This window comes from Acipenser ruthenus, chromosome 5 (genome assembly GCF_902713425.1).
Source record: "Acipenser ruthenus chromosome 5, fAciRut3.2 maternal haplotype, whole genome shotgun sequence".
Taxonomy (NCBI): Eukaryota; Metazoa; Chordata; class Actinopteri; order Acipenseriformes; family Acipenseridae; genus Acipenser; species Acipenser ruthenus.
Window position 1 is genome coordinate 18,133,920 of NC_081193.1, and position 26,820 is coordinate 18,160,739.

Consider the following 26,820-nt stretch of genomic DNA (forward strand, 5'->3'; position numbering starts at 1 on the left):
ATGAGAATCACGGAGTAGGTATTTACTTAAAACATGAAATTACATTTGGCACTGGAAAAAAAAAAAAAACTTTTTTTGGAAGTATTCATATTTTTGCCCCAGTGGCAAAAAAAATTCTGGCTACGCCAGTGCACCGGATTGCTGTGGTGCATAAAAGAGTAGCGAGCTCCAGATTTAAAGACTAACCAAAATCTCTTGACAAGCAGCATTAACTCTGACATCATACATAACATAGAAACTTAAGGCTTGCATAGCATTTTGCTAAGGTTAGATACACAATGAATTTACTATTTTGGTTTTATAACAACAATCACAATAAAGTAGTACATGTGTACAGACCAGCTACTGTAGGGAATTCTTTACAACATTTATTTAAGGATTCTGGCAAACAATAAGTAATGTAGGCCAAAAAGTATGTTTCTCAGTGGTGAAAGAATGTTTGACATGGGACGCAGGTGATCTTTGATGTGTAAAGTAGGTAGCTTTGATGAGAAACAGTTCATCTCCAGTGGGCTGAAGAATGTATCCAAAAGGAAGCGGCTGGTTTTTTGAAGGAAAATCTTCTTGGCAAATTAAAGCAAAATATATGGTTGGATTTAGTCCAGTATACAAACCAACTTTGTTTTATGTTAGAATTATTAAAATGTATTTTAAATACTGCTGGGACTGTTTAAAAAAAACACAGCACTGGCTTCACAAAGGTCAGTTCTTCATAATTTAATTACTTGGTACTTTTAAATGAAAGGTCATACGAAGAAAGCTTCATATCCAAAGATTGCCTGAAAAGGTCAAAAAAGGACAAAGGCTAATTTTAATACTACTGTACAGTATTTAGGTATGTATCCACACAGTATGATCTTTGTGACATTACATTCCACTTGTCGTCAATAAACTTAACTTTAAACTACAGTACACTGTATGAGACACCTATCATGCAACAGACAATAAACGGGGTAGAAAGATTAACAATATTTTATAAATCATGTTTTTTCTTTTTTTTTGAAGTTTTTTTTTTTTTGGTTTGTTGTTAAAACCAGTCTGCACACACTTTCTCCAGGTCAAATCAGTTTATTCAAACACATAACATGACTCGTAGGCAGGTTGGAACTGTTAAACATGTATATTACAGCAGTGGTTTTCAACCTGTGGTATGCGTACCTTTACTGGTATGCGACAGGCTTGCCACTGCTACGCACCGACAGTTCTTTTATGACGATACGATTCCTCAAAACACAATGCTCCCTCAATTGCACCATTGTAATGTATCTGTTTGTACCACTGAATCACAGAGAAATGAGAAATTATGATTCAGGGCTCCAGGCTGCGACTAAAATGGTTACAAATGCAACAAAAAAAACATTTTGACAACAGTTTTTTAGGAGTTATAGGCACAACAATGCTGCATAGGAGGCTGTGTGGTCCAGTGGTTAAAGAAAATGGCTTGTAACCAGGAGGTCCCCGGTTCAAATCCCTTCTCAGCCACTGACTCATTGTGTGACCCTGAGCAAGTCACTTATCCTCCTTGTGCTCCGTCTTTCGGGTGAGACGTAGTTGTAAGTGACTCTGCAGCTGATGCATAGTTCACACACCCTAGTCTCTGTAAGTCACCTTGGATAAAGGTGTCTGCTAAATAAACAAATAATAATAATAATAATAATAATAATAATCTCCCTTTAAAAGCAAGTGTCAATATTTACGATTGCGACATGACGTCGGTCTGTATATAGGCCTATATATATTTATATATATAAACACATATCACATGTTTTAATAAACTGAAGTGCGATAAGGACAGTAACAATTTGATCAAATAAAAATACTTGTAATTGCAGAGGTATATTAACATGAGCAGAATACAGAACCCCAGTTTCTTGCAAAAGTTGTGATGGTGACCAAACATATGTGAGTACTGTTGTGTAAAAAAAATTGCTGAAAATGAACAGTTGCATTTAAGAAACGTAGAACAAGAGCAGCAACAAATACAAATACACTTAAGGTGTGTGTATTGCACATGTGCCATTAACAAAATGTTGTGGAAACTTAAATATAGCAGAATGAACTCACTGCAACTTAAACTTGTTTTAACTGGAGAATAAATGGTATGCAAATCATAAGAGCTGTCTGTGTTACATGCTGTCAGATCTGTACACAATTAAAGGGGGTTTTGGTTCACAAGTGTAAACAGCTAGCTACCTCGTCAGATATGATGAGCAAATATTTCTCTCTTTCTGACATTGTATCTTGTTTTAAATAATCACATTTGACAATTCAGTCCATATAAGCTTCATCAATAAACAAAATGACAAACTATATTAAAGGAGTACAAAACATCAAGTTCTTTACTAAATTTACAATTTAACATGCATGGATTGCTGAATTAAACACATTTAAAAATAAAACATGTTGCATATGGATGGCCTAAAAAAAAAAAACAACAACTACTAAACACTGTTTCAGATTAATATTAAAGGATGTTGGCATATCAACTTCCACATGAATGGAACCACTGAGCTAGAAGTGGGATTCATGTCCATTCTTTTATTTATTTATTTATCAATCTCAGCAGATTAAAGTCATCCAGAGAGTTACAAATGCTTGGAGTGAAGGGAATATGTATTTCATATACCAAGCTTACTTACCATAAACAGTTCCAGAGATACAGGAACCTGAATACCATGAAAATATGAACTGACATTCAGAAATCTGTCTACATGGCTTTAGTCCCTTAGTCTTAATGGGATTGAAATCCAGTTATGGGACAGCCAGGAACCTGTGCTATTGAAATAGTTCCTGATGTCTCTGAATTAATGGAGCATACCCATCACCATCAGAAAATAAATTATGCACTTCATTGCAGGCAGACTTGCATCTGCAGTGTTCGAAAATTATATTGCCCGACATGCCCGTGGCATGTACACATTTCAGTGGGGCATGTAGGGCACCTACAATTTTTCAATGCCCTAAAACAAAAGCAAGCGAATACTTTATTACAGATTTAAACTTCCGTATTTGCTCCCACATCACTTTTCTTCTTTTTTTTTACCTACATCCCTTCCAGCCAGCATCTCATGTGTTCTAGTATTGCGTCCCTGTGCACCTGCGCGAACAGCAGAAAATGTGATGCTCGAGTGTTTTGAGCTGCTATTGGTTAAGCTATTCTGCTGTCGGAGTGATAACAGATTGTTTTTGCAATGGATTACCGAAACTGGGGGGAAATAACAAAAAGCGTTTAATCAGAGATTCAGCACATTTTGAGCATTCTTTAAAGTTTATTTTAAAATAACGTTATTTTGTGTCATTGAGTACACCATTGTTGAACTATTTTGGCTGTGTCGTTTTTCATTAAAAAAAGTTGTCGTTGTTCTTTGTTGAAATTAATGTTCATCTTTCATATTTTGTTGTGTACTACTCATTTAATCAAACCAAGTAGTGTAAGAAGTTGCTTGTATCGTTCATGACGTTTTTCAAATCAAGTAAGCTTATTTGTGTATAAAAAAAACAACAATAGAGTTGCAGCCAGTGTCATCTTACTTAAAGGCACTCAAGCTGAAATAGTAAAGTAATTTAAAAGTAGGCTACAAACATGGCAGCAGACTGTCTCTCTTTAGCGCTCATGCAAGTACTTGCAGACTTGATACAACTGTGTTGAGAATTTAAAAAGAAAGCATTTTGTGAGATTTTTAACTGGAGGTACCGGCGCTATGACTCTGCACGCCCAGAGGTTCCAGGGCTGTGGGCAAGCCCCGGCACAAATTAAGCACTGGAAGTATGCTTATTTGATGAAATAAAAGGCAACTAAGAGGATGAAGCAGTGGAACATTGAATGTTTGAGTGTTGGCACTAGACACACTGTTGACACACAGTAGGACCTGCAGTCCAGAAGTCCTCTATCACTGTGGAATCACCAGCAGCAGAAAAGCGTTTTTCAGTTGCACACTTGGGCGTGTAAAATTGTGTTGGGCATGTCAAATTTAGAGCATGTCAAGATTTGGGGAATTTTCTACCCCTGATCTGTCTTAATATTCGTATAGGATTGCCACTTAGCCTTGACCTTCTAAATCTCTGCACCTCAATCCACTTGGACACAGCTGACTGGCAAGAAACCTCAGAAGTCCATGCTTGGGTGTGGTGCAGCTGCCCTTTGGGGGTGGAGACGGTTGAGGGCCAGCTCCAAGGGTAAATAACGAGTAATATGTTACCAGTAAACTAAATTTATACCTATATTACATACAATATCTGTCCTGATCCACACATACAGCATGGCCCACACAGTACATTACAGCTTTTGAGGGGCATTTAATGGTAAGAAATAACACTTACAAAGGGTGCAAAAGGGTTGCAAATACATATGGGAGTTATCCTAGTTGTTCACTCTTTTTAGGACCATTCATAATCTACTACATCATATACTTCTCAGTATTTTAAAGGAAGCCCTGTTGATTCTCTTTACATTGGATCATGTTAACCCAGCTCCAACACCATTGCTTTCAGCACTGACTTTGTTTTAGATTTTTCAACAGTATCTTAATACCAGTGATAACATCACTTAATTCACACATTACCATTGACAATGTTTATCTGTACCTGAACTTGGCTTCAGAGACTGCCATCCCACTAATTGCTTCAGTGTGAAAAAATACTCAGAAGTCAATGAACAATGTTCTCACCTGCAATGGATAATCACAGAGGCTTGTTCTGTTTACTCATAACTTCATTCTTGGAGTTTGTTTTTTTTGGATGCAATACTGTCAGGTAGCACATTCTACTTCTATTAAACATGGTACTAAAACATTAGCTCAGTATACAATTGGCTACTGCCCACAATGGGAAATGGGAAATCTTGTAGGAAGTGATTCACATCTGGTGACAAGCTCTTCTCTCCTTTTCATTATGTCCACCTGTATGAAATGTACCGTGGCCATGAATAGTAATGAAGTGTCTGTGCTCTTAACAAACCGTGTTCTAGCCATACATAGTGCCCCCCCGCCCAGCCCAGACAAAGCTAAACAGAAATCCACATTTGATAAAGGCTTTTGAGGGTTAGAATTCCTTTCACTTGGTCTCAGTCACATAGGGGTGTGGAGAGGGGGGTCCTGTCTGGACTGTGAGACCATAAACAAATTTATTATTCTGCACATTGGCTATTCTTTAATTATCACATTGCTTTTGACACTTAACTGCATGTACCAAATTAAATATCGGTACCCCTCATGTGCCACGTTAAAAATGTTCTAGCAGTATCTTTGCTGAAGTGTTTTACAAATACACAGCAAATTCGGAATTTACCAATAATAACCAGTCATATAATCCAAGAGAAAACTTAAAAACTTAGTAGTGCCAGGAAAATAAGTATATAACAAATTATTCAAACATAACTTAAGTCCTTATTGAAATGTCATGAAACCTGGTAACAGTAAATGTATTTTATTTCTGACAGGAGCTGACCAAATGAGATTCCAATACTATTTACCTGATACTTTCCTATTATTTCCATCCCCCTCAATCATAGCATGATGTCCACGTAACTGGTCAGAAATGATTTTAAACAAAGCTAACAAAACAAAGCTGTTATATTCAAATTATGACATCTATTTTACCCACTTTGGTCATCTAGTGCTAACTGCTGATAAAGTAAATAATGTACATTCCATTCCAAGAGTGTAAGACATTGCATACCCAATTCTTTAGCATGGTTCTTTAAACACTGGCATCCATTGTTTTCATATCTCCTTTCTCCTTTGGATCACCTTTGCAGTGCTTAAGCATACATCTACTGACCTTTGGGCTATCTGCAATTACAAGCTGGAACTGGACACTTCAGATCATCTCTATTTATTTTTTCTTTTTTTACTTTTGTTCCCAAGCTTAGCAATTGCTGAATCTTGGTTCTCTTCTCAGAACTGATTCAATGAAATTGGGTGACCAAGGATAATGGAGATTGGACAGTAGCAAGAGGAGGAATATGATGTTTGACATGACCACTCTAGGATTAGGTTTGTATCACTCATCTGTTACCGTACATTAGGCCTGCTTAGCTGTGATTACAATACACAGAAATTTACACTGAACAGAAGACAGGATTGGCACACTTTCACTCTCAATACCAGAATGTCATGGAAATGCCCTTCAAATTAAGGTATTGAGAGATTTTTTATCCAAAGTAATGACAGAAGCCAATTATACTATCTAAAATACTGAAAGAGAATGTTAAGTGGCCATCACTCGCTTCAGTTACTAAATATTTTCATGTTTTGTTGTGATTTACAGACCAGTTTAGCACAACATCTACTGATTCATCAGTATTATACACTGGGATACCTAGTTATTTACAATAGTAAGCAAGAGGACAACAAACAGACAAACTCCCAACCCCAGTTTTTCTGCATTTATCTGTCCCAACTCAGATAAAGTAATCTAAAACTGTTTCACCTACAATGGTCAGCAGCATTGTTAGACATATTTGTTTTGCAGTGGAAATCAAGCTAATGCAAACTGATCTGACTGCAGGACACACCAACTTCACAGAAATTACAGTAGTCACAACCAGTTCCTTCTCAAGAAATGTTTTGGGTGCGTGGCACATGCATAATAATTCTGAGACTCAAATTCCAGCAACCTACAATACAGCAAACTCAAGTCTGTGTTATAAACTAGCCACTTGAATGGTACTTATGTACCCATAACCATAAGGGAATCAATCCATTATTCCAAAATAAATGACCATGGCATGGGGAACAGGAGTTTTTTTTTATTACCACACATCATATGTTATAATACAAAACAATTTAGTTTCTTGGCAGCAAACAAATTTGAACAAAGCAATGGCTGGAGCAAAGCTTTTCAAACTTCAATATACAATATGCTGCACCATGCCAGGCTTGTGCTGTTATTCTGGTTCACATAACCCAGAATGGAAATGTCTTCAGTTTTCCAGCCAGCATTTTTAATGTTAACTTATGTTAATTTATTAGACCAGGTGTACAGAGTTGATGCAGGGCTCATTGTTACTTTTATATACTAAAAATGCAAGATTATGTTTTAAAGGTAAAGTGTTTGAAATATAACAGAGGTAGGCAACCTGGGAACTGTGAAATTATACTTAATGAGAACCTACTTAAATGGTCCAAGAGACCCAAAGTAGAGTAATGAGTAGGTGAGTGTTAAGTTTGCAGCAACTACATGACAGAATGAAGTTCAACTACCTACATTTATTTGCCAAAAAAAACATACCATATTTTTTCAAACCTAATTTAATTGACATTACATGCACAATTCTGTTTAAAATCAACTGTCTTCCTACATCTGAATGAAAGGCACAGAATGACTTAACAGCAGGAAGTTTTTTTTTCAAGATTTCACATGTCCCATTTCCCAAGTGGCAGCTCAGAAATGTCGAGACAAGTGCCTCAGAAAGAGTAAACTATGTTTCTAAAACACAGTTTCAGTAAACATAAAGGGCCTTATTTTGTAGCAAGCCCACAGACAAGTTCTCAGAGGAATACAATAAAGTGCAACTACCGTACTTCAATGATTTCTGAAAATGTGCCTTCATTAACTTCAAAATAGGTCCCAAAATATCTGGTGGTTCTTTACATTTATCCAGGCACTACTACTGTAGTTGACAGTGTACACAGTTTCAGAAAATAAAATAGAATCTGTAGAATCAATGGATTACGTCCATTTTAATTCTTCTACACTAAATGCTGCTTGCAGATGATGGTCAGTCAGGTTCCAAGACATAGATGTTACCAAGTATAAAATTATATTATATATATTATATATATATATATATATATATATATATATATATATATATATATATATATATATATATATATATATATACACATATACATATATACATACATAAATTATGAAACCTTGGATTTTTTGACAAAAGAAGATCACATGGATGTCTAAAAAACAATATTGCCTGAAAAAGCAGTCTAAAGTGCATGTATTGGGCAATATTGAACGTGATTACATCATCACACTGTCTCCTAAATCAATATCCAGAACATTCTCGGCAGGCTCCCGGCAGGCTTCAGAAACTTGAAGTGGGTTTGGTTGCTGATGAAATATGCAAAGGAAGTAGAAGAAGAAGAAATTCTGCACATCTACTTAAATGTAAATGTATCCAATTATGCCAATGCAGTTTGTATTTAAAGTATTGTATTTGTATAGACAACAACTGCAACCACTTTGCGCGGTCATAAGGGTTGCAACACAATGCGTCCCGTACATGAAATCGTGAAGCTGCACAGCTTTTACCTGTCTGCACCTGATGTATCACATTCCTCTGCAACAGAACCGCTGTATGAACCAGTCTTTAATAGGGTTTTCCACAATTCTGAAACAAACAAACAGCCTGTTGTAAAGAAAGCCTCTAAGTTATCTGATGCATTTATTTACAGAAGACAGCTCACATTTTTTTTTTGCATTTTAGCTGTCATCGGTTTACATGCTTGCTCATTCAGCTATCTCATTCACTAACCTATAGCGACAAATTATATTTTAGCTCAAAACTGAGTATGTTTGTGGGACAACACAGCTAAAATCTAAGAAAGAAGAAAAGAATAACTTAAATACTTTAGTAAATCTGTCATCACGTTGTTTTTATGGGTACCCAACTGCCACTGCTGTCTATTTCTTCAGTGGGAATGCAATTACGGCTCGTTTATCAATATAAAAAAAGACCCTGACACAACCCAGACCTTTCAGGCTGACCAGTACCCCATAGCTCAGGAACTGCCTTCACTTCTTCAGATATGCAGTTCAGAGCCGAGTCATTTCGCATAACTAAACACAACCTTCCAAAATCGCTCCTAAGTACACCTCTCAGCTCCTTCTCATTACGAAGAATGCCAACCCTTTCTAAAACAATTTTTCATGCCCTGTATACCTGGTACACTTTAAAATAATGGTTGCAAATTATTTAATTTTGTAACAAAATTCCATATACATCATCTGAAACAGGCTGTAATAGACTAAAACCAGAGGAGGAACACATTTTAAAAACAGTGATACACGATCATCAAATTCTAATGTTACGTGCATGAAATTCCACTCGCTCATTCTCATCAGTTTTTAATGAGTGGAGTAATGAAACAATCAGCGAAATATCTTTAAGTAAAGGAGAGACATGTTTATTAAATACCGTGAGACGTCCGAACACTCATAGAAGTTCCAAGGATTTATGATTTAGATTAACTTTGATCCGATTTTAAAACTTACTCTTGAGAAATGTTCATCAGATTCTAATAAACATGGCTAATTAGTTTCTTTTTTGAGTAGAAATACTCAATTATCTGGGAGAGCTGCCAAGGATCAATACTGTTCAGCACTTCAGTTTTAAAACCAACAGTTTCATGTGTGGCAAACTGTTAGGGAATTCCAATGTGATGCTCTTATTTTGTTCTGAAAGCTTATGTGTCTACTTAAAATGTCATAGCTTGTAGTATACTGATGCCTATGAAGTATCATGCTTAAGAATCAAACTTTAGGATATTTGTTCTTAGTCATCTAAATATAGATTGATGGATATAAATCAACTTTGTTTGTTTAGTAACTGTGGGAATCTAGAAAACCTATGGGATGGTGCAACCCTTTGTTTTGCAAATCATTCATTAACAATAACACAACTTTAAGTGTGTATTTCTAGTATTCTTTCTCTAGGTTATTTTACCCCCACAGCACTAGCCTTTATGTGCTAACATTATGATGAAAGTGAATGTACAGTATATCACCAAACTTTACAATTGGACTAGACAATTTAAACATGTGTTGTTGCTGATTGCCTGGTATTTTTTTTATTTTATTTTTTAAATAAAACATGATTTTATGTTGTTTAATTCTCTTTTGTTAATTATAACAGCCACGACCAAAGAGAAATGCTGCATCAAAATTAATCAGTCCAGTTAGATTATTGGTATATAATGTTCAGAGCTAGAAAGTAGTGCTTAGATACATTTTTAAAGGTTTAGAAAGTTCAGTATGAACATGGAACCACATTTCCAAATTACACCAACAGACCTGAGCAGGAGGACATCAATTATGGCAGCACCATTATAGGAGCACAACAGTTGAGGGGACTATAGACAGCTATAAACAGTTCAGTGCATCTATTCAGCTCCCTAGAATAAAACCTATTGGGTATGTATATATATATAGTGAGACAAGGAGCAAAGAGAAGGCCATGGGCTGAAAAGCCTTAATTTGTGATTAATTGTGTGAATTGTTTAATTATTTTGGCAGTTGGCCTAATCAGCCAACTGCATGATTTTGTAGGGTATAAAAACCCCACAGTTTATGCATTTTGGGCTGCAGAGTGAAAAGCCCAGTTGTGAGTGTTCAGCCGGAAAAGGAAAAAAAGGTAGCGTGAAAAACCTTATTTTTAATGGGTTTGTCTTGTGTAACATGTATTCTTTGTTACCGATAAGTAGAGTAGCTGCCCATTTAGTTAGTCAGGTTAAAAAAAAGAAAAAGTGTTTAGTCAGTACTCCGAACAGAGTTAGGTTTTGTTTTCAGTTTGTTTAAAGTTTAAAAAATAGCGCTATCACGCTTTGAAAACTCAAGTCCTGTGTGTGTCTGGGTCAATAAAGTGCTGGAAAAAGAACCAGAGAGAAGCCGTGTCTCTCACACATGGTGGCAGCGAAAGGCAGCACAACTGACAGAGAAATGGAAACTGTAAAAGAGGTAAATCGAGAAAATAAACAAGAATACAGCGGAAATGAAAGAAGAAAACTGGGGATGGAGGCAGGAGAGGAGTTCGCCTGAAAAAGAGGGCGAAGATGAAGGAGATGGGACTTGAGGGAGGGTGGTTCCGTTTTTAAAGGAGGAGGAATGGCTGTGTGTGGTATAAACAAGGGGTAAGGTGTGTGAGACAAGGAGCAAAGAGAGTGTGGTCCTATGAAGAACAGGACTACATTCCCCAGTAGGCCACGGGCTGAAATGCCTTAATTGTGATTATTTGTTGGGTAATTGTGTGAATTGTTTAATTTATGCATTCTTGGCTGCAGAGTGAAAAGCCCAATTATGAGTGTTAAAAGGAAAAAAAGGTAGTGTGGAAAAGCTTTTGTTTAACATGTTTGTTGTTTTGTGTAACATGTATTCTTTTTGTTACCGGTAAGCAAAGTATCTAGATAGTTGTAGAAAAGGTATCTCTTCTAACATTATTGATTTAGCCTTACAGGTTATGAGCATGTGGTCAAACACCAGCTTTTAGGCCACAAAGGAGAGATCCCAGTGTTTGTATATAACGTTTGATAAGCTTTCCGAATGTAATATTATTTATTTTATTCACTTTCATAATACATGGAACTGTTTCATATAAAAACATCCAAATTGTAAAAAAATGAAAGTAGGTGTGCAAATCCATTAACGTATTACACACCACACATAATCCATCTAACAATGATAAATACAGTCTAAGGGAAAAGTTAAAAAAAAGATACCAGCAAACTGTTTCTTGAATGAGTTTCTGAATCTAGACATCTGTACTTAATTAGTGGGGATGGTATCATCTGGTGAGCATACCAATGTCATGGGGGTGAAACTGATCCGTAAATGAATCTTGCACAGAGCTCTTTGGAATTCCAAGAGAGAGCGACATTAAACTTTAAAAAATAGTGTGCTGCTTGCCCAAGAGCCATAGTGTTCCTTCAACACTGTTCATAGTTGGGAATCTAGATAGGGGATGGAATATCATGTGATAAGTGGCAGCTTCAGACAAAACTGAAAATAAAGTATGCTGTATATTTCAGGCACAACAGTTAAATGCCATGGTCAACTTTTAATAGAATCATGTTAAAAATTGTTATTTGACATTAATAGAGTAATTAAGCACCCACTAATATGCATGGATGTCAGTTAAGTCTTCTCAATTATGTGCATAAACTGGATTAACCAAACTATGTGATGACATGACAGCAATTTGAGAAGTTAGGTAATGCCTCCTGACTACTTGTACAGCATCATGTCCAAGCCAGCTATGTGAATATGTGTGGCAGCCCGAGTAACACTAGCCTGAGTACCAGGCATCAGTTGCTGGTGCTGGAACAAACCGGACTACTCCCAGGCTACCCAAGAAGAAAAGCATTTCACCAGTGAAAGTCTGGCCTGTAAAACAAATGCCAAGCATTTAAAACTGGCACTAAGGTTTTACTGTAACAGGTTTTACATGTTATTAAAGTATTGAATGTCAGGCTTCCTTTTTGTCAGTCTGTGACAGCAAAGTTAACAAGATCTAATACAAAATAAAATAAAAATGGAAAAAATGGAATTCCGCACAACATATTATAAATGTTAAGGTTAGATTCAATCAAAGAACACAACGTTGCATTGCAGTATGACAGAAGTTACAATATACAATCAAACTTCCTGAAAAACTAGCACTCCCCTGAAAACACCACTGACTGCATTAAAAAAATAAAATCTAAAACACTTCAATTAAAACTCATAACCTGTAATTTGAATGAATGTTATCATGCAAGAGCAAAATGCAGGTGCTTTCTGTTTTTGGTCATTTCTTTCTTTTACAGTCACATACTCTAATGCAACAGACCAGTGGCGTACAAGCAGCCATACCATAGCTACGGGGACTGGGAGGCAAGGGGTCCGGGAGTAAGACAACAAAATGTTGTTAGTTTCTGTTAAACATTGTGGTACTAGTCCTAAGGACTAGTACCTTTTGAAATGTACTTGTCCTTATGTCTGTGTGGACAACACCGTTGACAGCATACTTCAGGTAGCATATCACTGCTTCAGTAATGGAACTATCTGTAGACCCGTCCGAGATAACCGACAAATATTTAGCAGTTGCCATTCTGGTTAACTGCAGGCTAGATGCTGGCTTTTCACAATACTGTATATACACTCCTGTGCCGGTTTAGAATTTCTATAAGCTTTCCCCATCTTTACTCCCTTTGCCTCATGCAGGTCACACCTCCATTCAAAATCACAATATGGTGCATGCTTTTCAAGGGTGTGAGCTGTAATAAAAACCACTTTTAGCTTTTTAGAAAGTTTACAAACAAGAGGAGACCATTCGGCCCATCTTGCTAGTTTGGTTGTTAGTAACTTATTGATCCCAGAATATCATCAAGCAGCTTCTTGAAGGATCCCAGGGTGTCAGCTTCAACAACATTACTGGAGAGTTGGTTCCAGATTCCCACGATTCTCTGTGTAAAAAATTCTTTAAGCCTGTCTGCATATGACATGCCTTTTAAAGCCAGAATAATTCTGGTTGCTCTTCTTTGCACTCTTTCTAGAGCAGCAATATCCTGTTTGTAACAAGGTGACCAGAACTGAACACAATATTCTAGGTGAGGTCTTACTAATGCATTGTAAAGTTTTAACATTACTTCCCTTGATTTAAATTCAACACTTCTCACAATATATCCGAGCATCTTGTTGGCCTTTTTTTATAGCTTCCCCACATTGTCTAGATGAAGACATTTCTGAGTCAACATAAACTCCTAGGTCTTTTTCATAGTTCCCTTCTTCAATTTCAGTATCTCCCATATGATATTTATAACGCACATTTTTATTGCCTGCATGCAATACTTTACACTTTTCTCTATTAAATTTCATTTGCCATGTGTCTGCCCAGTTCTGAATGCTGTCTAGATCATTTTGAATGACCTTTGCTGCTGTAACAGTGTTTGCCACTCCTCCTATTTTTGTGTCGTCTGCAAATTTAACAAGTTTGCTTACTATACCAGATTTTAAGTCATTAATGTAGATTAGGAATAGCAGAGGACCTAATACTGATCCATGTGTAACACTGCTGTTTGTGCACTATATTTTAGAAATGCTTGGCATTTTTTAAAACCATTTATTAATGTTCTAAAATGTCATTCTGTCCATCTGAAACTGCACGCTTAACAATCATGTGACATGAGATTTTCACTTGTCTCTTTTCTAGACTAGTCAACCCCTAAAAATGAATGTCACATCTTGTGTATGTTATGTATTGCTACAGAGCACAACACACATCTGTAGAGTGTATAATCTATTGTAATGTTTTTATGTGAAAAAAAGAAAGATTATAACACGCATGTTGTATCTATTTAATCAGCCCCTGTGTTAACTGCATAGTTAACACACATGTTAACTGAATAGTTAACACATGGCATTTTTCACCAAAATCAGGAAGTCTTGTCCTTATTTTGTTTCCTAATGTAACAGCACCATCTTGGCATCTGGCACAGTCAGCAAAAAGGATCAGAGGTTACAGAATGCTTTCAGCACTACATAGTAAGTGATTTATCTTGTGATCATTTTGTTCAGAAGAAAATGACCAAATGACAAGTTCAGCTGGAAATAGAAACAAATCAACAAAACGACTCATTTAAAAAACATATCCTTTGCAGTGAAATTAGAACCTGGCCACCAAAGTTTAAGGAAAATGGCTTTTTTTTTTTAAAAGCCAATGCCTCACTAGTCTGGACATTAATAGGGCAATTTAGTCAAAAGAGTAAAGTTCACTTTTGAGCACTAGCCTTGCAAACTCTTTCTGACAAAATGAATGCAATTTCACCCAAGAGGAAAGCCTGACCTGCAAAGCCTTATTGACACTTGCAAGGATGAAATATTCCTTTTGTTTGTATTAACAGATATTTTTTACTGTAATCAAAAACATCAAGCACACATCGCGTCACCGCAGGAGGAACATGGTTATTCCACTGAAAGACTTTAAATATAAACTTTACACTTTACGGTGTGCTTTTGTTTATTTTTCCAAAACTGAAGAAAGATTTGTTTGCACCACATATTAACGTTTAATCATTGGCACTATTTAATTTACCCAAATATGAAAGTTATTGGAAAGTAAGGGGGAAACCCCATAACAAGTGTAGTTCTCTGAATCCTACATTATATTTCTCCATTCACAGGTCCCTAGTTAAGATTTCACAGATTTCATTTTAGTCTCATATTATGCTTCTTAACTAATCTGCATAGATTTAATCTTGCAGAACTGATAGTGGATAGTCTTTCTTGAAATTTAGAGCTTAAGCTTATATCTGTTATTTGTCTTTGCTGAGCCAGATTTTTTGAACGGTTGTCTAACTGAATTGGTCTAGCTCTAGCGTGTTTCTAACAAGTGTTTTTAAGCTGTGGTCTTTGCACTAGTCAGTAGGTGGCAACGTGCGCTAACTAATCATCTGATGTTACAATTTAAACCTACCTACATAGCAACAACAGCATATGCCTTTTGTTTCTTCTACGAATTGCCTTCTCCGAAACAAATTAAGTCCAATTATTGCTTAACTAAATAGCAGACCTGCTATGTCCTTTCCCCTCAGCCTGCTTTCATAAACAGTAGGCTGGGGTGCGCTGTGAATGCGAGAGAATGAATCCGAACTGTAAACCTACCTCCCGACGGTAGAAGGGTGCTAAGTAAGGTTGGTGGTACACCTTCACAGGGATGGGCCGATTCGATGGTAGGACTGAACCGGAAGTCAGACATCTTGGTGAAAGGATGTAGCTGTAAGACTGCTGAACAGCTCTATGTGATAAGTTGTGTTGTGCGCGGCGATTGGAGTACAAAGAGGGTGCAGCAACACGAGTACAGCCCACTTATGCTGACAAGCCGGAGTGCTGCTTCTTGTTGTTGTTTTTGATTTGACAGGAGAGTACTACGAGAGCTGAAGCAACGGAGCTAAAACTGCCACCAAGATCATCAACACTGCCACAGCACCACAACCTGTTCCAGCCCTCTTATCTACACTGCCACACCACCTCAACCTGTTCCAGCACTCTCAGCATCTACACTGCCACACCACCTCAACCTGTTCCAGCACTCTGAGCATCTACACTACCACACCACCTCAACCTGTTCCAGCACTCTCAGCATCTAAACTACCACACCACCTCAACCTGTTCCAGCACTCTCAGCATCTACACTACCACACCACCTCAACCTGTTCCAGCACTCTGAGCATCTACACTACCACACCACCTCAACCTGTTCCAGCACTCTCAGCATCTACACTACCACACCACCTCAACCTGTTCCAGCACTCTGATCATCTACACTGCCACACCACCTCAACCTGTTACAGCACTCTGATCGTCTACACTGCACAGCACCTCAACCTGTTCCAGCACTCTGAGCATCTACACTGCCACACCACCTCAACCTGTTCCAGCACTCTCAGCATCTACACTGCACAGCACCTCGACCTGTTCCACCACTCTGATCATCTACACTGCACAGCACAGCAACTCGACCTGCTCCAGCACTGTGATCATCTACACTGCCACAGCACCTCAACCTGTTCCAGCACTGTGATCATCTACACTGCCACCCCACCTCAACCTGTTCCAGCACTCTCAGCATCTACACTGCCACCCCACCTCAACCCTGTTCCAGCACTGTGATCATCTACACTGCACAGCACCTCAACCTGTTCCAGCACTCTCAGCGTCTACACTGCACAGCACCTCAACCTGTTCCAGCACTCTGATCATCTACACTGCACAGCACCTCAACCTGTTCCAGCACTCTCAGCATCTACACTGCACAGCACCTCAACCTGTTCCAGCACTCTGATCATCTACACTGCACAGCACCTCAACCTGTTCCAGCACTCTGATCATCTACACTGCACAGCACCTCAACCTGTTCCAGCACTCTGATCATCTACACTGCACAGCACCTCAACCTGTTCCAGCACTCTGATCATCTACACTGCACAGCACCTCAACCTGTTCCAGCACTCTGATCATCTACACTGCACAGCACCTCAACCTGTTCCAGCACTCTGATCATCTACACTGCACAGCACCTCAACCTGGTCCAGCACTCTGCGCACCTACAGTAGCACACCCCCCTCAACCTGTGCACCGTGGACTGTGATTACACTATGTAACACAATTTTTGTTCCTGGGTAGTAAGTGTTATTTCCTAATTGCTTATGCCTCAAAAAGTATAGAAAATGGCTATTCCCCACAAACTTTGCTTTTGTGACCAGGACAGTGATATTTTGAAATTTACCTATTTCCAATGAGAAAACGGGCGAATGTGTCTTTTCGTTCACAAAGTCAGAAAAAAACATATGAATCCAAATTAACATGTATTTATACTAAAGTAATACAAAAATGATTACAAAAGATTTAGAAGCGAGTAGTTTTTCGAGATTTACGATTAAATTGTAAATCACTTTCACGAATCAGCCCCCAAATGTAGTCTCCCATCATGTTCTCGTTATACTGTCCTTCATTGACAGCTCATCCAGGAGCCTCAAAGCTGTGCTTCTCCATAATGGTAACAATTACTCGTCTCTTCCCCTGGCTCACTCGGTGCACCTCAAAGAGGATTACAACAGCATCAAGACCTTGCTGGACGCCTTGAAGTATGATGAGTACGGCTGGGACCCCAGAAGGTGCTGATGCCACCACTGCACATCAAATTGGGCCTTATGAAACAATTTGTCAGAGCTCTAGATAAGGAGTCGGCAGCATTCAAGTACCTTCAAGACTTCTTCCCTAAGCTGTCTGAGGCAAAGGTCAAAGCCGGTGTCTTCGTCGGACCACAGATAAAGAAGATCCTGGAGTGCAATGAATTCCCCAAGAAGCTCACTAGTAAGGAGAAAGTGGCTTGGAACAGCTTTGTCGCAGTGGTTCGGGGCTTCCTGGGCAATCACAAGGCCGAAAACTATGTGGAGCTGGTTGAGACTCTGGTGAAGAACTACGGCACAATGGGCTGTAGGATGTCCCTCAAAGTCCATATCCTTGATGCTCATCTTGATAAATTCAAGGAGAACATGGGAGCGTACTCGGAGGAGCAAGGCGAGCGCTTCCACCAGGATATACTGGACTTTGAACGCCGCTACCAAGGACAGTATAACGAGAACATGATGGGAGACTACATTTGGGGGCTGATTCGTGAAAGTGATTTACAGTATAATCGTAAATCTTGAAAAACTACTCACTTCTAAATCCTTTGTAGTCATTTTTGTATTACTTTAGTATAAATACATGTTAATTTGGATTCATATGTTTTTTTTTCTGACTTTATGTGAACAAAAAGACACAAATTCACCTGTTTTCTCATTGGAAATAGGTAAATTTCAAAATATCACTGTCCTGGTCACAAAAGCAAAGTTTGTGGGGAATAATAGCCATTTTCTATACTTTTGAGGCATAAGCAATTAGGAAATAACACTTACTACCCAGGAACCAAAAAAAAAAAAGTGTTACACGGTGTTATTGTTGTTTTATTATTTTGGGAACCTTTTTGTTTGGGACTGAAAGCCCACCATTTGATCCCCAATACCATTGCTGGTAGAGGGGACAGTTCTTTAAATAAAACAGAGCTATTGTAAATACATCCGCTGTTGTGGTCATTGTATCCTTACCCGTACCACTCACATCTTGACAGAGCCTTTGTGATATTGTTTATATTGTACTGGTTCCTACTGTTATTGTGGGTTTGGAATTCCAATGAAAGTTAATGGCATAACTTTGTACTCCTGGTTGCCTTTCAGCTTCTTTATACATAAGTATTTGAGGAACTGAGACTCAGTAGACCCTCCAACTCCTTTTTGGAGAATTACATAATATGAAATATAAATGAATGAATAAATAAGACCCCTGTTAAATTATATATACATTTTAAAACAATTACAAAAAAAAAAACATTGAGTCTCTTTCAATGTCTTTTGGGGTTTCACATTTTACCTTTACAATCAATCAGTAAAAAATATCTTAAAAGCAACACACTGTAGCACTTTCTACAGTTTTTTAAATCAATTACTTTGAAAATGTACTGTACTTTTAATATGTGGACCAATACTAGATGGAAAATGGTTTGTCATTTGTGCCATACTATAGATAAAATAAATTGAGGTTAAAACAGAGTATTTAATACATAAAATACACCAAAACACATTTTTCATTCAAATAAGACATGTTAGTTGTATGGATAGCAAACAAAAAATGCCAGTTTTTACCTTGACTAATTAAATATAGCACAGTTGTGTCTCACCCCAGTTTTTGATCCAACAATATTATAGTTCAATACTAAAATGCACTGTTTAGGGGGGGCGGGGGATATTTAGTGTATAATACTTCCCTTATTCTTTTTTTACATTTATGACTTTTGTGAAATAGTTTTTGTCAAATATAAAAGATAAAATTATAATTTTAAAACTTTTACAAACCAAAGGCTAAGTCATTTAAAGATCTAATGAGGGTGGATGATGGGGGTGTGAGGGATGCAGGCGATTCCTTTTTTTATGGAATCTGATTTGTTACAGGCTGATTCCTATCCTAATAGACACGTTCCACCTATCACCAAGCACAATGCATATCTAACAGATTATCCCAAGCAGCCAATGTCTGTACTTCATACATCTGTATATAATTACACCACTTCAGGTGAGAGCTAGGTAATGTCTTTCCCACGCATTGGAGTACAATAAAAATGTCTTAAGTGGTTTACATTACAATATACTATAAGAAATCTTAGGAAAAGGAAAATACTGTTTGGTTCAACAAGCCTGCTCTTTGCCTCCATGTCCTATATTCATACACCCTTTTTTGCTGTTTGTTTCAGTGACCTTCCCTGATACATTAGTTCATCTTTTTTTATTACCCTTTGCAGGAAAAATATCTAATATCTAATGTCTACATTTTCTATTTGCTCATTTTCAATTTTCCTTTTAGGTTTATTTATCCCTGGTTGGGAACTTTTCACAAAGACCAATCCTTGTCATAGTTTAAAACCTCTGACAATGAGGCTTTATTTTCGACTTTACTGTAATTTCCATAATTTGACTATAAATTGTTCATGTCCCTTAAATTATGATACTTAACATACATGACAGGGCATTTTCAACTAAAGAGTATTAATGTGCATAGATGGGCAAGTCTCTAGAACTGAACTGTATTTAAGCTACTGTATGTGTCCTTTAAAATCTGAGAAACCAGCTCTATGGACAGATATCAGCACTGGCAGTTATTTTAAAAATAGATGAGCAATTAGTATGCGGTATAGACTACTTTATCAAATAAGTGTCAACACAAGCTTTCTGAACATGTAGTACTCCTAACCCTAACTATCCTGTCAGTTTCTACTTCATCAAAGGCAGTTGTGTGTACACATCTGTCAAGAACCCCATAGATGTTTTACTGGCCAGTTCTATTCCAAAAATGCTATCTGTCAACTTGCATTATAATTTTTTTTTTTTTTATGTATTGGTGGTTCAACCAAGACTGTATGTAGCCTGCCGTCAGTTGACCCCTGATTTATGGGTTCTTTCTTTTTTCTTGTGTTAGTAACTGAAAAAATATATTCCCTATTTCAGCATTACGTAATACATGTCTGTTATCCAAATTTCATGCACTACCTTCCATCATTTCCATGCTGTCTGGAGGCACACAGTGTCTGACTTGGCTTACAGCCCACACTGGATATTTGTGGTTTAACGTCTGGTACAAGGCCTGCATTAAGGTCTTGTAGTAGCCCACAATCCCTGGGTTCCCTGTCAAAACAAAAAGCAGAAAACAAAGTGTCAGTGTGGAATACAGGACAGGCACTTACATCACAGATACAGGCTGCTGAGGGCAAATTTCTTGACTGCGTAACCTACCAGGGTTATGTTTCCTGGAAGAAACAAGGAAAGTGTCAGTACTCCAGTTTCAAGATAGCCATGACACTATTTACTTTGAACCTTCGCCAAGAAAATTAAAAGAACTTCATGTAAACACAAAAGGATGGGATATTTGGTACAAGATAGAGAACAGCTCAAAAAAACACAGAATGTCTATATAGACTACCAGTAAAGACCTTTGTATAAATCAATTTTCTAAGCATTATCCGGGGCCCTTAAAAGGGGGAGCGACTATACACTGGTGCAACGTATGCGCCGGTGTGTCTCTTAAACTATTGTACCAGTACCACAATGGGATTACTACAGCCATGGTTATGGCTCACACAAACTTAACTGTCAACAACCCGATTATTTTTTCAGGATCTATGGCATTCAGGTCGTGTTGCTGGGTAGAAACACAAAAACACTGTTCTAATTAAAAGTTTTAATTAGTTACTCTCAGTTGTTTTGAATGTTAAACGCAAGCTTTCAGACTCTTGACTGACCTAATCTCGACCCAGATGCAGGAGAAGATAAAAATAGTTAAAGTTATCAATCTTCACAAGATGAAAACACCACAGCTATACTGCTTCACTGTTTACACAATAGCTGTCCATCTCAATGAATTTCCTTATTCTCACCCTCCCGAGCCATTGGTTTGTCAACAATCAGACTGAACCTGCCCCTGGGATCTGTAACACATCAGCTATTAGTTAGTAAACCTACCAAGTCTTCCATTCGTTGCAACTGCAATACAATAATGCAGGTGTCTTTGAGACTGGATAAAGTAGTACAGTGAGACAAAAAAATAAAAATGCTACGCAACAGGTTTGAAATTGTGTGTTGTTGAATTTGCTGAAATGCATGTTAATCGCAATGCTGAAAAAACAGTGTGACTGGAGATGAAACAAAGACAATATGGCTAAAGAAAAACAAGCTGATAGAGGAGGAAAGTGTTAATGGCCCGTGGTAGAAAACATTTTGTTTGAATGGAGTACTTTTAATGACTAATACATACTGTAACGTGTTCTACATGTCAGTGCAATGTAACGGTACACTTCTAAAGTATGTGTATGTTTATGGTTCTGATTAACAACAAAACAAGTGTATTTGTACAGCTGGAAGTTTAATGAAATTGTACTGCACCATATACAACACTAAGATGTTTTTGTTTACTGGTTATTAGATGGTGCACTATTTAGTTAATTTATTGTTTTTGTTTTTTTAATTGATCCAAAGCACTGTTTAATAATTTTCTAATATAAGAAATTTGCAAAAGCCAATGCAGCTAGAACTATATTGCCTAAGTATGGTTTTGGAAATAAATGTTCAGTAAAGCAAAGATGATAAGTTTTTGAAGTGTTTGGGTGCTTGATACGCTGAAATATAATAGGTTAATACAGATGCGATGTGAGATATACAACTTGATTTTGCACTATTTTAATTATCACTTTTTAAATCCATTCACGTACCATTTGTCAGTGGTTTACCCTGTTACTACTGGAATTTACAGTACTGCAGTAGTATTATATAAATATTTTGATTTATTTTGACATTGAACTTAAATTTACTTGAACCAATTTAGAAATTTTGAAAAACAGAATAGTTTCTAGCAGTTTAACTAAAAACAACACTGTAAAATTATTAATGGAGTACAATATTGCAAACAATGGTTATTTCGAAACTGAACATGTGTATGTTTCTTTATTTATCGGTGTTGAGCATGTAGGGGGGAAAAATCAATTGTAAAAGTATTTTAAACTTTTAAAGTAAGGTTGTTTCCTAAAACTGAAGTTTCAAAAAGGGGGGGGGGAACAACTTATGCCAGTGCGACCTATAAAACGATTTTTATGGTAATTATCTGTAGCAAAAGTTCAGAGTAGTGTGTCCTTCAAAAAATGTAGGCAAGATTGAGTGATACACATTTATATGATCATTTACAAAAAAAAGTTCTTTGAAAATGTTGAAGAAATACTTACATTGGCATGTAAACCGTAATATATTGTATCATTTCGGTAACACTTTATATTGCGTGGCATAAATTAATATTAAATAGATATGCAATTGCATATTAAATTAATGTTAAATTAATATTTAATAAATATGCAATAGCTGGTATCTTGCTAAATGTTAACCAAATGTCGATTGAAAATGTAATTGCATATCACGTCCACTTACATTACATTTTGTTACCCTTGAAAATATGTAATAATTTCCCATTGTTTACATGTTTTTAATTGAAAATACAGTTAATCTGACTTAAATGTTAATGGAAAGTAATAAGGAATAATTGAACATAAATTTAATATCAATTGCATATCTATTTAATATTAATTTATGCCACGCAATATAAAACGTTACCATACTTTCTTTACAAGGAACTTGTGAACAGGATGGCTGGGCGGGTGAAGTCACAAATTATGTATCTTATGTATTAAATAATAGAAACAAAAAACAAAACCGTCCAGTGGCCAAAATAAACAGTCACAATAATTCAAACAAGTATTTTTACACCAGCACGAGTAGCAATTGTTATTTTTCTGTCTCCTTTCTCCACAACTCTCTCCACTCTCCAACCCCTTCCAGCACACAGCTGCTGGTACATATAGTGGTCGAGGGATTAACTGGTTGTCAATTCTCATTTATACCTCAACCACATTCCACACAGATTTTTTAATGAGCGTGGTCGTCAGCCAATTTGTCAATAAATTATTAGCTGCCGACCACGCATTCACACTGACGAGCAGCAAACATCGTCCCTGCCAAACTACATTTAACTATAATAAATCATTTACAATACAAATACATTAAACAATAACAATTATACTAATAATAATACACAAATAATACAAAGGGACGCGGTGTACCCCATCACAGAACTCCAACCTAGTATCACAATATTAATTCGGGAATTCAAATAACAAGTTCTAAATGCACTACATGAAAATACCTGCTTTAATTGTTATTTCATTTTTGGTAGGTAGAGATACAAGACAGAGACAAAGCAATGGCTATAAAATGTAGCCTACAGTATCCACTAAATAAAAACATTTGGGGGGGGGGGCTTTACATATTGCTAAATACCTCAATGCTACCATACATCTGATTTGTTCATCATGACATTTATTAGATTTTTTTGTATTAATGTATACTGTAACATGACAGGCAGGAGTGCATACTGCACTTATACTGCACAGCTTCATGTAAAGTTAAGGTACACATGACTACTGCCAAGTTTACAATTATATATTCATTACTGTTATTATTACTTGTATTATATTGCTTTGAACAACACAAACACTTTAATAAGTTAATACTGCCAGGAAACATTAACCTTTGCGGTCCATTGTCGGACTGGGTCCGACATTGCAATTATTCCTCACAGGTCCTTTGTCGGACTGGGTCCGACATCATTATAGCAACGCAATAAACGGGTGTTTAGTCGTTTTTTCTCCGGAAAAAGCCGAGAAAACCATTGAATTGCCGAGTGGGAGCGACAGGAGCCGAGACAAGTCGGAAAAAAAAAAAAAAAAAAAAAAAAAAGCGTATCTCATGAATAGTCATACATGGTATCAGGTATCAGATAATGGGGCGTTCATAGTAAACAAGCTGGCTGAGTGCGTCAGCGCACAGAGACTATCATGGACATTTGCAGAGCTTTTTTCAGATGTTATAATAATAAAATAATGACTTTGATCGCATTATTGAGGAGTTTGGTGATAAAACGAGTGATCCGGAGATGATCGATCGGTATGTACGACTATTATTATTATTATTATTATTATTATTATTATTATTATTATTATTATTATTATTATTTATTTCTTACATAGGTGAACGCTATAGCAAACAAAAGGGTGGGGCGGTGCTGGAGATGCCTACTGAGTGCTTTGTTGATATGCATGGCCATTTAAACCCGTTTGACTGTGAAAAAAAATACTTTTAAACAGCGCGTATACAATTAACTGCGCGTGTGAAAATTAATTAGACCTGGCGTGCCTGACGCGCAGTTAATAAATAGACCGCAAAGGGTTAACAAAGGATTACATGAAAGGAAACTACCAGAATGCAAGAAAGAAGTGATCTGGAAAATGTAGAATTACAAAAGGTATATACGAAAGTGAGTATTTGATAATATGGAGCATTCGATTCATTGACTTCTTGGTTGCCTAAGGGTCAGTAGAAACGAAGAGAAGAAAAGTAACAACAGACTCATAGAGTGCTGCCAAAGTGCATTACATTACAGCAGCACTTTCCCTAAATACATTACAGTGCTTTCCTCAAAAGTACGTCCCGGCCTTGCCAGAATAAAATAAGTGCTTCCATGGAGAGGACCTTCCTGAAGTAACTGCTTACATTAACAGTACAGTTCTGGAGTGTCTTATAAGAGGTACATTTTTCAGGTTACTTAAAAAGTACATTTCCCATCTTTGGGAGTTACAACTCAAAATATCTTCATTAATGGTTTTGTGAGAGAGGTTTATTATACTACAGTATGACCCGTTATACATTCTACAATATGGAAATGCATTTCACCTTTTATTACATTTACATATTTTTCAATGTACATATTTTTATATTTGATTGAATTCATCATGAGTCATAAACATTGTAATGCATCCCAATTGTCAATGTGCTGTAGATCAGGTAATACCCTGCTAGGCTAAGCCACAGCTTTATGTTCTTTGGGGATTTTTTACCACCATTGGAAATCATCATCAACTACCTAACCATAGGGTTATCCCAGGAGTATCCCAAAAATAAATTCTTGATTATTATTATGTATTTCTTAGCAGACACCCTTATCCAGGGCGACTTACAATTGTTACAAGACATCACATTATTTTTTTTACATACAATTAACCATTTATACAATTGGGTTTTTACTGGAGCAATCTAGGTAAAGTACCTTGCTCAAGGTTACAGCAGCAGTGTCCCCCACCTGGAATTGAACCCACGACCCTCCGGTCAAGAGTCCAGAGCCCTAACCACTACTCCACACTGCTGCAATCTGTATAGATTTTCTGGTGCTGTAAAACCAATTTGTGTCTTATTCTGGTGGCATCTAGTTTGATAAAATGAAGCTGTAGGAGTAGAAGAAATCCCTATGGAGCCCCACATAAGAAATGTATGTGTTACTGCATACTGTAGGAACATTAACAGAGTGATTGTAAACATGTGCCCAGAACTCAACAAGGAGTGGTTGTTTATGTTTCTTGCAGACATCCTGTCTTATCTATATTATCAAAAGACGACCGACAGTAAGACCATGGCAATACAGAAAAGATCATCTTCTAACATTAAAGATACTTGATTAAAGTTGTTTTGTCTGTCAGTATTTATTTCACTGTATTTCTGTTAAAGTCATTATTCCTAAACACTAGTGCTGATTGTCATTGTTCAAAGCAAATTCATAGAGTTTACATTTTATTGAAGTTCATGGAGTGAATTCTACAGCATACACAATTGGTAAAGCTGAATTAGATTTTTTAACTGTAATTTATTTTAAGCTGTTAGTGTAGAAAAATTGGCCATTACTCATCTGGTCAACTTCAAGAGATCACATGAAGGAACGTGGCCGATCTTGAAAACACATTCGTCATAGAAAATCAGCAATTAATACTCAAAGGCAAGCCTGTGTGTGAAGCTTCTGAGATTTAAAACTTTTTTGAAGAAGAATTCATGAATAGGTACAGTATAGTTACTATGTATATTTGCTTGTTATTACATGTCCTATTAACATATATGCAAGGTTATTAAAGACATGCTTTAATCTTATTTTCTGAGGAGAAGTTTCTTGATCAACTGTGCAGATCACTTCATATTGCAGGCACTAGGAATGTGCTCAGAGCACTAAAAGAATAATCTTTCAGCCACCACGCTAATCTCACAGCTGGACTACATTTGCCCTTGATATCAGAGAATCCAGGAGACGTTAAGACAAATATATAGTTATTTCTTCGAAAAATGAGGTGCAATCCTAAAGTTTGTCAATATAATATAGGTGGGTGCCTCACAGATGTATATTTTCTTTTTTTTTTGCCACACAAAAGAAGTGACTAAACAGTGGTCAATAAGTGTGTAAATACAGGTACCTCTGTTTGTGATTTACTGCAAAAATACTGTAAATGTTTATCTTGTCATCTATACGTTTCTTTAGCAATTGGAAAAATTAAACATATTTATTGTAAATTGTAATTCATTCTCCTTGCATTTACTTTTT